Source organism: Telopea speciosissima, chromosome 7 (genome assembly GCF_018873765.1).
Source record: "Telopea speciosissima isolate NSW1024214 ecotype Mountain lineage chromosome 7, Tspe_v1, whole genome shotgun sequence".
NCBI lineage: Eukaryota > Viridiplantae > Streptophyta > Magnoliopsida > Proteales > Proteaceae > Telopea > Telopea speciosissima.
In genome coordinates this window covers 47,764,421-47,779,594 of record NC_057922.1, presented here as the reverse complement: position 1 = coordinate 47,779,594, position 15,174 = coordinate 47,764,421, and the positions used below count along the sequence as shown (strand labels likewise).

The 15,174-nt window shown below is 48.0% G+C and overlaps 1 long non-coding RNA gene across 1 annotated transcript; it reads right to left on the bottom strand.

Moving 5' to 3' along the window:
* Position 1: 1 nt before the first annotated feature.
* LOC122669408 lies at positions 2 to 11,797 on the bottom strand. Its single transcript, XR_006334010.1, has 3 exons — positions 11,573 to 11,797; positions 11,461 to 11,464; positions 2 to 15 (listed from the first exon to the last, which is right to left on the bottom strand). It is a non-coding gene; the product is annotated as an uncharacterized LOC122669408 (long non-coding RNA).
* Between the last annotated feature and the right edge of the window lie 3,377 nt (positions 11,798 to 15,174).

The following is a 15,174-nucleotide window of genomic DNA, read 5'->3' as shown; positions in this document are numbered from 1 at the left end:
TTTCACCGTGCCAGGCTCGACGAAAACCTTTGTTTCGAAATCCTACGCAACGAGTTTCTACACAGATGAAGAAATGCACAAAAATTTAGTCAGGATTTTAAATCAAATAGAAACAAAAAAAAATTGAAACAGTGATCAAAGAAAGTGTTGCGTGTGAAAACCTCCGTCGCCCGGTTCGCCCACGGATGAGCCTACAAAAACCGAGTGAGCGCAAGAGAGCTGGTGTGGCTCCGGCCTAGGACTCTCTGACGCTCAAGTCAGGTCTCCAGTGCAACATCGTAACAGCTTAGTGAAAGTGAGATGAGCGTTTGAGCTCCATACTTGGGTATTTATAGGATGAGATGAGGCGGTTGGAGGGGTCCTTGTATGGTAAGACTCCTTTATTAGTAGGACTCTTCCTCGCGGAGTGGAGTGGAGAGTTATTTTCGAAGTCAGACTCTTAATGAGGTAAGAGTCCGAATTGGAGTGTAATTCAGTATCGTGTTGGGATTGTGGCTCGATCCTTATCCCGTGATTCTCGGGTTATGTTGATGTGGCTTCGTGATCCCCGAGGGGCCGTTATTGACGCTTCTGGGGAGGGCTCGGCCTCAGGCTACAGTGCCGTCAGGGCTCGGACTCGTGCTCGGCACATGTATTGTGGGAGTTGCTCCTAGGTGCGTGTGTGAGCTCGGCTGAGTCCAGGCACCCTGCCTAGGGCTGACTCGGGTCAGGCTCGGCAAGCCTGATGCTCGGCCATGGAGCCTGACCAAGTTGCAGATGGGGGAGATCACCTTCTGTGCCGGTGTCCAATTTAGTAGCGCGCACAGGGTGCTTGGCCTGGTCCTCGACAGACTAAATGCTCGATCGCGGTGCTCAACCAAGAGAGGGATTGAGGTGGTGCCTTTCTCCGGGTGACCGGTCCGATACGGTACTGAACAGCTCGGCTCGATTCTTGGGCCCGGTCTTAGTATATCCACATGGTAACTTCTGGTTGGTTGGGGATTCTATGACTCATCACAGACCCCCCACTCATCAAGACTCAACTTGTCCTTGATGAGTACAATCGTCCGGTGTGTTGACTATTCCGTCCCGAGGCCGAGTCCGAGCTCTTGCTCTGCAGCGACTTGACGTTATACAAACTAATAGTTGAGGTGTCAGTGCCACGTCACTCAGCGCCATTATGGCACTCGGGAATTTGAATCATCTCTTGATCTAGACCGTTGAATCTTGCTGAGTTTTCCTCAGTCGTCGGATCTCGACAACTCAGAGGCTATAAATAGGCGACCACTATTCTCTTATTCTTCACTGTTTTAAATCTTTGGAGTGCTCGGCTAGCTCAGAGTCTTCGAGTCGCCAAGTTCTCGACTTTCTTCTCCTTTCAGCTCATCTAGCGTTCAGCTCTTCCTCAAAGCTTCCTTCAACCAGTAAGTCCTCTCTCCTCAGCATGTCAGTTGGTAGTGGTCACGAGGGTGAAGTGCTCGCCAGGGTGGGTGAGGGCATGAGTCCGATCCGAGAGCTCTCCACCCACTCCCCCTATATAGACTTGTTGGGCTTGACCTCGGACGAGTCCGTCGAGGTGGAACCCAGACAGGGCGACGCTGTCAAAGTCCCTCTGCCCCAAGAGTTTGGCCATGAGTCTCAGCCCATCGCTGAAGACCGAGCTGAGAGCTCAGGATCTTCTTCATCAGACGACGAAGAGTCGGACAAAGAGAAATCTTCTGAAGAAGAGGTCGACTCGGGCGACTCTTTTACCGACATGTCAGAGCTTGTCGAGGGTAGCGTCGATATGGTTGAGAGCTCAGTTATCGAGGCCTATCTCCATCGATTGAGAGTCACTTATGTAATCCCTGAGGACATCAAGCTCTGAGCCCCCAACCCCGATGAGATGGCCTGCTTCATTTAACCCGGCGAGGTGGCCTTGTATGAGATCACGTTTAAGTACGCCTTCAGGTTCCCAGTGCTCGGGCTGGTGGACCAAATTTTAGACCGCTTCCACCTCTCCCTGGGCCAACTGACGCCAAATGCGTGGTTGTTAATGTACGGCTTCTACATTTTTTTTTTACTTAATGGACTGAGCTACGTGTGTGAATCTCTTCACTCTACTCTGGTACTTGAAGAAATCTACCGAGAAGGGGTGGTATTATTTCACGCGCCGAAAACAAAAGTGCTCGGCACTGAATACCTACAAATACTTGATCGGGGTGTCGACCTCCAACAAGCACTGGAAGCCTTGGTTCTTCTTTGCTTCCATTCCCGACTGCCCCTTCCGAACCGAGTGGAAGGAAATAAAGCTCAGATATGTCAACCAGATGCTGCCGTTGAATGAGTACGAGCAGACCTCGTACGACCTGATTCATCAGTACTCGCCCTTTGTCATCCCATAACTTCAGGACGAGGAGTTTCTTTAGAGATGGAATCTGACCCCGGGTATGGAATCCGAGTCGAGCTCGCTACTTACGACTTTCTTGATCATGCTTTAACTCTTTTCCCCTTTTTGTAGTGGTCGGCAACATGCCTCAGATGGACTAGGCTCGGCTCAAGGCCGAGCTCTTCGAAGATAGGAAGAGAAAAGCTATCGAGAAGAAGGCTAGAGCTGAGGCCTCCAAGTCAGGAAAGGGCAAGGCCGTCCTGCCGAGCCCTTAGGACACGGTTGCTGGCCATGAGGCCGGGAAGGGCAAGGACTCGGTGAGCCCACCGAGGAAGGGGAAGGACCAAAGGGAGAAGGGCGAGTCGAGCCCGCCGAGGGACATGAAGCGCCCTAAGATTCCCATCAACATCACGAGCGGCAATCCCCTCGGGGTCGCCTGGAATGCAGGGATTGGTCGGCTGGCTTTGGGTAAGGCCTCGGCCAGCAACTCTCCTACCGATCAAATTGGCTCCTTTTTTCAGGGGACTCGGCCCTGACTTCGGCTGCTCATGCTAAGGAGTGGCTGAATACAGGTCGGCTCCTCGAGGACAAGGCCCGGTTGGAGGCACTGACCGACCACGAGCTTCTCTCGATGCTCTTCCAAGATTTTGCTATGGTGAGTTTCTCCCCGTTTCTTACTAAGTGGCCTTTATCTCCTAGCTCGGCTTTACTTATGCCCAGCCTATTTCCTCAGGGTATCTCTAAGGCAGTCGAGGCAACCCTTCGGCTCGAGCAAACTCTTAATGACAATGCCTCCCTTGAGGCTCAAGCCATTCAGGCCTGAAGGAGGCCAGCACGGCCATCCAAGCGCACTGAGAAATGGAGGCGGAGCTTAAGAAGGCCAAGTCTGACCTCGATGCCGTGCAGAGGCGAGCTCTCTCAAGGCCCAGCATAAGAAGGAGATGTAACCCTTGAAGGCCCAGCTCGAGCAAGTAAAGAAGCAAGTCGAGGCCAACCTGGCTAACGCTCATGCTGAGGTGGTGGATGAATACCTCGGGTCAATGAGTCCGGGTACAACGAGGGCCGAACTGATCTCCTCACCGAGCTTAAAACTGCTTATCCCGACCTCAACCTTTCTCAGTTCGACGATGATGAGGCCACTATGGTCGAGGAGTTGGGAGACGAGAAAGGGGTGGAAGTTGTGCAGGCTGTCCCGACCGAGGTCACCCCATCGGTCGAGCCGACTGACACCATCGAGGTCTCCAAAGACTCCCTCGTTGAGCATATTAAAGAGGATGTTGCCGAGGACGCTGCTAAGGATCCCATCGAAGCCCCCAAACTTTAAAAACTTTTTATTTCTTTTCCTTTGATGTATATGTCCCCGTGCTCGGGGTTTTGATAATTTATCTTTTTTCTTTTGTATTGTGCCGAGCTATCAGCTCCCCTTTTTTTTTGTATGTACTAAGCTGAAGGGCTCTCTTTTATCGTGCCGAGCTCTCGGCTTTGAATGAATGAAATGAATTTTTCTTCCAAATTACCTAAGTATTTGCATTCGGCCTTTCCTTTCTGTTATTTTGGTAACGCTGCTCAGAATGTGTCAGGGTGCTAGGCCGAGGCCGAGCGCTCGGCCGAGATTAATGCCTTAGAGAATTTCATAGCTTGAGTTGCCAGTTCGGCTCTGCTGCTGTCTTTGGCGTTGGTATGGGATTATGGATTCGAGCTGTCCACTCGGCCAAGCTCCATGCCTTGGGCGATGTTTTGTTGTACCCCCAGTGCCCCACGCTAGGCCATCGTGCTCGACGTTGAGACGGCCCATTTACTAATATTCTTATGAGTCCGCCAACCTATGAGAGTTGGTCTTATGAACTTGTTGCCGACCTATGGGAGTCGGTCTCGGTTGTCGATCAATCTATGAGGATTGGTCTTATGACTTTGTTGCCGACCTGTGAGGGTCGGTCTTGGTTTTCAGCCAATCTATGAAGATCGGTCTTATGACTTTGTTGCTGACTTATGAGGGTCGGTCTTGGTTGTCAGCCAATCTATGAGGATTGGTCTTATGACTTGATTGCCGACCTATGAAGGTCGGTCTTCATTTAATGTCAGCCAGCCTATGAGGACTAGTCTTATGACTTGATTGTCAACCTATGAGGGTCGGTCTTTAACGCCGGCCAACCTATAAGGACTGGTCTGATGACTTGGCATGTTTTTGACTCGAAACAAACTATAGAATGATGAGGAAAATCTTAATTTATTGACTTCCAATCCAAAAAGGACATCTGAGCTGAACCATACAAAGTCGAGGTCGAAGCCGAGAATACAGGTGCTCGGACTGAGCCGAGTTGAACAGAATATTTATTGGAAAAATTTCTTCAAATTTTCTGAGTTCCAAGGCCTTGGTACCTTCATGCACCCCGGAGTCTGCAAGCGATACGTCGTTGGGCGAATTTGCATGGAGACTATGTATGGGCCTTCCCAATTTGGTGCTAATTTTCCTTATTACCTCAGCTGAGATGCACTGAGTTTTCTGAGGATGAGGTCTCCTTGGCGAAAGTGTCGCTCCTTTACCCTTGAGTCATAATACCTCGTCGCCTTCTGTTGATATGTAGTGTTCCGAAGTAGAGCGTTTTCCCTTACTTCATCGAGGAAGTCAAGGTTAGCTCTCAGCCCATCCTCATAGGTCTTCTCGTCAAAGTTTAGCACCCGATACGATGAGGCCTTGACCTCCACAGGGGTGAGGGCTTCAGTTCCATATGCCAGTCAAAATGGGCTTTCTCCTGTTGGTGTTCTCACTATCGTTCTATATGTCCATAGAACGCTCGGGAGCTCTTCTACCCATCTTCCTTTGGCCTCATCCAATCTCCTTTTAATTCTCGCCAGTAGTGTTCAGTTCGACACTTCCACTTGCCCATTGGCTTATGGATGAGCTACTGACACTGGGCAAAAGTCTATATAGAAGTGCTTGCAGAAATCTTGGAAGCTCGGGTTGTTGAATTGTGTGCCGTTATCTGTGATGAGCACTTTGGGTAGCCCGAATCGATAGATGACCTTATCTCGGAAGAATTTTTTCATGTTCTTCTCCGTGATAGTAGCCAAGGGCCTGGCCTCGACCCACTTGGTGAAGTAGTCAATGGTAACCACCAAATATTTTTGATTTCCAGACGTCGGGGTGAAATCTCCGAGAATATCCATCCCCCACATGGCGAATGGAATTGGGCTCAGCATCAGGGTCAGCTTCGTCGCAGGTCGGCTTAGAACAGGCACGAACAACTGACACTTCTCGCACATTTTCATGTACTTCATGGCTTCTTCCTACATTCTCGGCCAGTAGAATCCTTGTCGAAGTATTTTGTATGCTAATGCTCGGCCTCCCATGTGGCTTCCACATATTCCTTCGTGCACTTCTGCCAAGGCATACTCGGCTCCTTTCGATCCGAGGCACCGAAGGAGGGGAGCCGAGATAGCTCTCTTATATAATACTCCATCAATCATTGTGTACTTTATGGCTTGGATCTTGACTTTCCTTGCTTCGTCTCGACTCTCCGGGAGTTGATCATTCTCCAAGTAGTTAACGATTGGGTCCATCTAGGTCGGCCCATCTTCCTCGATGTGAGTGACGCTCTCTTCTTGCAGGGATGGCTTCTCCAGAATCTCAATGTACACTGATCGTCTCAGATTTGGGAGGTCGGCCTCGGCCAACCTTGATAGGGAATCAGCCACAGCATTCTCCTTCCTTGGTACTCAGGTCATCTCAAAGTACTCGAGCTCAGAGATCAGTTCCCGTGCTCGGCTCAGATATGTTATCATCCTTTCATCTTTGGCCTCATACTCCCTATTGATTTGATTGACCACAAGTTGGGAGTCGCTTTATATCTTTAGTCGTCTCACGCCGATGGCCTTGCTCACTCTGAGTCCGGCTAGGAGGGCTTCGTATTTGGCCTCATTGTTGGAGGCTGGGAACTTGAATCTCAAGGTATATTGGATGCAAAATCCCTCAAGGCTGACTAAGATTAGCCCCGCTCCACTGCCACAGGAGTTGCTTGAGCCGTCTACATTCATGGTCCATGATGGCTCGATCTCGGCCTTGACCTCGGCCTCTTTCGCTGCCTTCTCACTTTCTACCTCTGTGTTGGGCATAGTGCACTCGGCGATAAAATCGGCCAAGGCTTATCCTTTTATCACGGTTCTCAGGTGATAGCTTATATCATACTCGCTCAACTCCACCACCCAAGCGATCAATCGACCCGATACATCGGGCTTGTGCAGTATCTTCTTAAGGGGCTAATCCGTTAACACTGCTAGCGGAAGAGCTTGAAAATAGGGCCTTAGCTTTCTTGCAACCGTTATTAGGGCAAAGGCTACCTTCTCAAACTTGGAGTATCTTGTCTCGGCATCGACGAGGACGTGGCTGATGTAGTATATGGGCTTTTGTGCTCGGCCCTCTTCCCTGATCAGTACCGCGCTAACCGCCACCGGTGTCGTGGCCAGGTAGACTTGGAGCTCTTCTTTTGGCTCGGGTCGGGAGAGGAGAGGTGGATTCTCCAAGTACTTCTTCAAGTCTTCAAAAGCTTGTTGGTACTCATCCGTCCACATGAAGTCTTTCGGGCCTCGGATGTTCTTCAAAGCCTTGAAGAACGGTAAGCATTTGTCGCCCGGTCTCGACATGAACCGCACCAGCGTTGCGACTCTCCCGTTCAGCCTTTGTATTTCTCTGATTGTTCTTGGAGGGCTCACCTCTTGAATTGCCTTGATTTTTTTCGGATTGGCCTCGATACCTCGTATGGAGATCATAAGGCCGAGGAATTTTCCTGAAGTCACGTCGAAGGCACATTTGGTGGGGTTCAGCTTCATTTGGTTCTTCCTCAGGACGTCGAAGTCCTCTTCTAGGTTGACCAAGTGATCCTCGGCCTTTAAGCTCTTCACTAACATGTCGTCTACGTAGACTTCCATGTTCCTGCCGATTTGCTTGCAGAATATATGGTTCACCAATCGCTGGTACATTGCTCCGACATTCTGTAACCCGAACGGCATGACTTTGTAGCAAAAATTCTCTTGATCAGTTCGGAATGCCGTGTAGGATTCATCCTCTTCATGCATCATGATTTGATTGTAGCCGGAGTATGCGTCCATAAAGCTCAGCATCTTATGCCTGGCAGTGGGGTCGATTAAGAGGTCGATCCGAGGTAGCAGGTACTCATCTTTCGGGCATGTCTTGTTGAGGTCAGTATAATCGACGCACATTCTCCACTTCCCATTTGGTTTGGGAACCATGGTAACATTCGCCAACCATGTCAGGAATTTCTCTTCTTAAATGAACCCTGATCGGCGGAGCTTCTCCACCTCCTCTTTGATCGCGGCTTACGGATCAAGGGCGTAGTTCCTTCTCTTCTGCTGAACCAGCTTTTGGCTCAGATCCACATGGAGTCTGTGCTCGGCTAGGTGCCTCAGTATGCCGGGCATGTCGGTAGCCGACCAGGTAAAAACATCAGCATTCATCTTCAAGAAGTTTTTGAGCCGGTCCAGCAGCGATCCAAGCTATACTGTCTTTGTTGGATCTTCATCACTAAGGGAGAATGGGATGAGGTCTTTTACGGGCCTTCCACGCCTTTCAATGAGCTCATCCCACTGATCTTCAGGGAGGTGCTCGACACAGCCATTCCGCGAACATTTCCTTTCTTTTGCTTGACGAAGGTGGTGTAGCACTCTCGAGCTCTCTTTTGATCACCTTGGATTTCTCCGATGCCGTTTTCCCTGGAGAATTTCATCTTTAAGTATATCGACGAGATGATAGCTTGGAGGGTGGTGAGCGATGGGCGACCAAGTATGGCGTTGAAGGCCACCACTGATGGCACCACCATAAACTTGACTTGGACCATTGCTTGGCATGGGGCTTGCCCGAATGTGACCAGTAGGTCGATTGACCCTTTGAAAATGGCGGCGGCCCCTGAGAAGCCATGGAGTGAGGTTCCTTCTGTCTTCAGTGCATCATCACCTAAGCCAAATTGTTGATAGGCATCGAGCGACATCAGGACAACGGACGCTCTCGTATCGACCAATACCCGGTAAATGGGCCTCTTCGCAATTTCCACCTGCACCACTAAAGCATCATCGTGAGGTAAACTTATACATTCGAGGTCGGTTTAGGAGAAGGAAATCATTGCCTCAGACTTTGGCCTTTTGTTTGGCATTTCCGCTACTCCGACGAACCGCGCATTCACCTTGGCCTTCCGGGTGGACTCTTGCTCGGGTCCTCCGAGGATGGTGTATATGGGAGCTCCTTTATCATTGCTCGGCCCGGATTCGTCATCTTTCTTTTTGGCTCAGACCTTCTCCTCTCCGCGCTAGGCCCGTCTACCCTCGAACCTCGGCTCAGCCCTCTTTTGATCACGGTGTTAGGGCCGTCGACTTCCACTTTCTTCCTGATTCCCTTTGATGTACCATTCAAGTGCCCTGCTTTGATCAGTCCTTCAATTTCTCATTTCAGCTGATAGAACTCTTCGATGTCGTGGCCGACGTCCTTGTGGAATAGGCAGTACTTGTTGGGGTTCCGAGATGACCCGGCTTGCATCAGTCGAGGCTGGCGGATGTACCCATCGTCTTAAATTTGCATCAAAATCTCCTTCTGCAACGTGTTCAAGGGGGTGTACTCGGGACTCCGAGCTCAATTTGACCTCTCAACTCGACGGTCAGTCTTGGTCCGCTTCTCATATTTTCGGTCATCGATTATTGACCTTTTCTTCTCTGCCTTGCTTTCGCTTATCTTCCGCGCTTGGAACACCTCCACCATGTTTGCGAACTCGTTGCACCTTTCCAAGAGCTCGGCCATGTACTTGGCAGGCTTTCAGGCCAAGTCCTTGATAAGGTCCATATCTGTGAGTCCGTTGCTCATTATTGTATGGGTCGTGGCCTCGTCCAAATCCTTGATATCCAAGGATTCCTTATTGAAGCGGGAGACGAATGCCCGAATCGACTCACCAGGCCTTTACTTCACACTAAGGAGATTGATCATCGTCTTCTTGTGCTTCATGCTACTCTGAAAGCACGTGATAAAGGCTCGGCTGAGCTGTGTAAAGCTTATATTGGAGCTTGGCAGCAACCACCAGAACCACGAGGTCACCGTACCCTTTAGAGACGAAGGGAAGGCTCGGCAGGAGACAACTTCGGTCCCCCCATACATGGTCATCATCGCGTTGAAGTAATTAATGTGATCCGTTGGGTTAGTGGTCCCGTCATATCGGTCGAAGGGAGGCGACTTGAACCTGGACGACAATGGGGAGGTCATGATCTCAGGAGGATAAGGATGTCGCCTGACAAGGGAGTAGGCGTCCGGGGTCGCTTGTTTCTTCAATCCCTCAACCTGCTCTGCCAACTCTCGTAGCCTCCTTTCTACTTCGGTTTCAGGTGTTCGACCGTTCGGCTCGTCAGCTCGGTGCCTATTTTCTCGCTCATCCGGCCGAGGTCGGCCATTCTGTACTTCATCCCGAGATCGGTAGTGTGTCCATTCGATTGAGGTCAGTCATTGTGTTTGGCTCGGCCAGCTTCACCTCTCATGGGTCCTCTTTCCTCATAAAAGTTGGACCCACGGGGGATCCTTCGATCTTCTTCTTGGTGAGGCAAGCTTCAACCCCGAGGGCTATGACGAGATCTCTCTCCATCCCTTGTGGCATGCCTCCCATTGGGCTCCTCCTGATGTTCTTGGCATCCCTTCGGCTGCCCGTCTTCCCCGAGTTGATCAAAAAATACCCATCTTCTAGTGACCAAAGCTGTCGGCTCAATCTCTCGCCCTACCCTCGGGCTCCGACGATGCTCCAGCTCATCCCCTCAAGCACTCCTATTGGAACGTGGGCATGGAGTTTTCTGACCAGGTGGATGAGACGACGCTACTCAGCTTGGCTCGGCTCGACTCTGTGGCGGCCAAGGTTTTGCTGTAGGTTTCCTTTGACGCTTGCTAGTGCCAAAGGGGTTCGCAGCCGGGGGCTGGCCCAACAACCCCGCCTGGGCCATCTGACCCATGGAAGTATGTAGCATCTCATTAGTGTGGAGCACTTGTAGTTGAAGGTCCATAACTTGCCAATTATTCATCGGGGACTCCGGGTCCAAATTTTTCAACAAGGGCGGCGGCGGCGGCAAGTGCAACCCATTCGGGTTTTGTTCGGCCCGGGGTCAACCATTTGCTATCGTATCCAATACGCTTCCCCCATTTCCTCCATCTGTCGGTGGAGCCGGGTTGATCGTGACACCCGTATTGCACTGAGTTCGTCCCCCTCGTGGGGGTCTTCCTGCCGCTCCCTGTCGTGATGTTTCAGGGGGCGGTGGAGAGTGCCTTGCCTGCCTATCGGGCAACGGCTCATCCCCACGAGAGACAGAGCCGTGTTGTCCTGATTTCATTTGCACGACCATTGTTCTTTGCTCTGTTGATTGGTAGAAACAACAATGACTAGCTGAAGTTGTTCCCACAGACGGCGCCAAATCTGTTGCGTGTGAAAACCTTCGTCGCCCGATTCACCCACGGATGAACCTGTAAAAACCGAGTGAGCGTAAGAGAGCCGGTGTGGCTCTGGCCTAGGACTCTCCGATGCTCAAGTCAGGTCTCCACTGCAACAACGTAACAGCTTAGTGAAGGTGAGATGAGCATTTGAGCTCCATACCTGGGTATTTATAGGATGAGATGAGGCGGTTGGAGGGGTCCTTGTATGGTAAGACTCCTTTATTGGTAGGGCTCTTCCACGGGAAGCGGAGTGGAGAGTTATTTTCAGAGTCGGACTTTTAATGAGGTAAGAGTCCTGATTGGAGTGTAATTTAGTATCGTGTTGGGATTGTGGCTCGATCCTTAAGCTGTGATTCTTAGGTTGTGTTGATGTGGCTTCGTGATCCCCGGGGGGCCGTTATTGACATTTCTAGGGAGGGCTCGGACTCGTGCTCAACACATGTATTGTGGGAGTTGCTCCCAGGCGCATGTGTGAGCTCGACTGAGTCTAGGCGCCCTGCCTAGGGCTGATTTGTTCTGTGCCGGTGTCCAATTTAGTGCCACGCACAGGGTGCTCGACCCGGTCCTTGGCGGGCTGAATGCTCGATCGCGGTGCTCGGCCAAAAGAGGGATTGAGGTGGTGCCTTTCTCCGGGTGACCGGTTCAGTACGATACTGAACAGCTCGGCTCGGTTCTCGGGCTCGGTCTTAGTATATCCACGCGGCAACTTCTGGTTGGTTGGGGATTCTATGACTTGTCAAAAAGGCAATTCATGAATTGACTCACTTGCAGGAGAAGATATTCTTGAGAGAATGCGAGGACTTGCTAGCGTTCTAGATGAAACAGTCTTCGATTGAACGATGGTGCTACCATTGAGAGTTGCAGCCATTACTATGATGAGTCTCAACCTTCACTTTGGTGGGAGAAATTCAAAAACAGAACACAAGTTGAAAGCTACAGTACTTAATAGAGTATCCTAAATTGTGATTTCCTCCTTGAAGAATCTTTTCTTTCAAATTTGTCATCTGAATCTTCTTCTATGACTCAAGAGAGCGAAGAGGCGGGAGAAAGAATCTCACTCGAGTTGTGCCAACTAGGTGTTCAACTGGCCCGGTTCGGTCGGGCTTGGTCTTGGTCTATCTAGGTTGGGCCTAATCGGTAACCAAGCTCAAGCCCTGCACTGTGACTGCCCATTTAACTAATCGGGCCAAGCCTGGACGGGCTCGGGCCTTAAACGGACTATGGGCCTGTTTAATTCTAGGCAGACTTTAAACGGTGCAGCCCCAAAAGGGTGGGCTCACCCTAGAAAAAAATATTGCAACAATCATAAAATCATTATTTAATCGGGTCTTAAACGGGCTATGAACCTGCTTAACTATAGGCAATCTTTAAACGGTGCAGCCCTAATAGGGTGGCCTCACCCAAGAAAAATTTTATTGAAAAATCAGAAAAACGATCTTGAATGAATTTGAACATGAATTCAACATATCCCCAATTATGAACCATGCAATGAGCCTGTGGATAGCAAGACAATCGATCTGAATGAATTTGAGCATGAATTCAGCCAGTGTATGGTATATTACTTGAACTTTCAAGTAGTTCCTAGTTTTTTCTGTTAGATTTGTTTCGGAATTTATGGAAAGTCAAAATTTCCCACTTGGGTTTTGCTTTTGTAGTTGGGATTTTTTGGGTACGAATGTAGTTAGGATTCTTGGAGATCCTTGAAAATTCACAACTAGGATTGGTTCATCTCTTCTGAAACCCACCTAGGACCCAGATTTGGGCTACTAATACTGGAATTTTTATCCTCTCTTGTTACAACACGGTGTTGTAACGCATCGTGCAACGGCTACAAAGGCCATGTGCACCATGTGGGTCCCATTGTGCCACATGGCCTCTGCAGTGCCGCACGATGCGTTACAGCACCGTGCTATAACAGAAGAGGATAACGATTCCTAATACTGGCAGTTGCTTTGCATGTTTAGAATCTTTTTTCAGAAACAATAAGGTACCATTTGGTATACAGGATGATTCTGAAATCGGTTCTGATACCAAATTTCTATAATCATCCTGTTTGACACCTTAGCAAGACGAATTAACTCAACTAAGCATTATGTTGGAATTTTTTCAATAATTGTGTGGACGATTTTGGGTCATTCTTTGGTTTGATGTTGGTCTGATTTTTTTGGCAGTTTTGGGTCATTATTTGGTTCAATGTTGGCTTGGTTTTTTGGCTAAGGGACATGTACCTTCAAAGAGACAGATCCAAGGGGCATATATCTTCAAAGAGACATATCCATTTGTATAGGTGCATTCATAGTACTTGGATTAGAATCTTTTAACCTAATCCATTGATCCAAGAGACACATCTACACCATGGGGTATCTCCAAGAGACACACCTACACCATGGGGTATCTCCAAGAGACACTTATATATAAGTGCTTAGATTAGAATCTTTTAATCCTGTCCACTCATGTCAATGGGCACACCCATTCCATGAGGTGTCTTGAAGGGGTACATCTACCACTATAAATAAAGGTGAAATGGACAGTCCAAAGGATTCAATTTTTGTGGTACGATTTCAGTCAGTCAGGCATTAACAAATTCTCTGATAGTTTCAAGTGATTACTGTCTCTGCAAATCAGTAATCAGTCCAGCCTGTTTAATCTTGGGAGGCAGATTTGCTGCAGCCCAATGCAGTAATAGGGTGCAAATACTGTCTTAAGGACAAGGCATTCTCATTTGACTCAGGCTATCTTTCTGTCCTCTTCCTTTTGATTTCAGTATTTTTAGCAATCTTAAGACAGTATTTGATCAATGGAGCAGACAACAGTGATGAAGATACCTGGGAATGAGATCACCAAACTAGACAAGTTTGATGGTTCGTTTTTCAAGCGTTGGAAAGGGAAGATGTATTTCTTCCTCACTGCTTTGAATATTGCACATGTTTTGAATGAAGAGAAGCCAACAGCACCGACAAACACCACTGGCAAAACTTCAAGTGTAGAAACACCGGTACAGAAACAGCAGCGCCAGAAGTGGGAACAAGATGACTTCATGTGCGAGGGCTACATTCTCAATGGGTTGTCAAACACACTTTATGATGTGTATGAGCCCAAATTTGCAGACAGCACGTCGAGAGAACTGTGGGAGGATCTCGATAAAAAGTATAAAATTGAGGATGCTGATAACAAGAAGTTTCTTGTAAGTAAGTTATTTGATTACAGAATGGTCTGTGATAAGTCTATTATTTCACAAACTTATGAGTTGCAAGATCTCATGAATCAAATAATCTCTGAGGGCCATTCTCTTGATGAGTCTTTCCAAGTATCTACAACTATTTTTAAGTTACCTCTTGTTTGGAAAGACTGTCGGAAAGAGTTGAAACAAAAGAAAGATGTAATGACTATGCAAGAGCTGATAAAGTATATCCAAGTTGAAGAGAATTCTCGCAAATTGGATAAACTTGAATTGGAGGAAAAATCTCCAAAGACTCATGTTATAGAAAATGCATCTTCTAAGGGCAAAAAGAGAAAGTTTGATGGAAAATGATCTGTTTTAGAAAAGAAGAAGGGTAGTTTTACTAACCCTAAAGAGGCTTGCGGAAAATGCGAAAAAGTCGGTCATTTCAAGAAACAGTGTAGAATCTTTCTCAAGGAGAAGCAACAGAAGGACCAAGTCAACATGGTTGAAAATGATGATTGGACTGTTATGATATCTGAGGTATATACAGTGGGTGATGATGAGGAATGGTGGATAGATTCTGGTACAACCAAACACGTTGCCAAGAACAAAAATCTATTCAAAGTTTATGAACCTATAGTAGATGGACAAGATCTCTTTATGATAAATTCTTCAACTGCTAAGGTCATAGGTAAGGGCACAGTGGTTCTGAATCTCACCTCCGGAAAGAAGCTTACTTTGAATAATGTACTTCATATTCCTGATATTAGGAAGAATTTAATGTCTATAGGTTTGCTTGACAAATATGGATTTAAAATCTTGTTTGAGTCAGGGAACATCATCATGTCCAAAGGGGGAATTTATATTGGGAAAGGTTATGCATCGAATGGCATGTATAAGTTTATTATGATTAATAGAAATCCATCTTCTATTTGCATTGTTTCTACTTTTGATACATAGCATTCTAGACTTGGGCATGTTAATTATAAGTGCATGAGAAATATGGTTAACTTAGACTTATTACCAGAATGCACATCTTCTAATCAAGATAAATGTTCTGTATGCATCAAGTCTAAAATTGCTAGGAAGTCCTTTAAGAAAGTAGAAAGGAATACACAACTCTTAGAATTGGTACACTCTGATTTGTGTGAGTTAGAAGGTATTCTAACTAAAGGTGGTAAAAGATATTTCATCACTTTT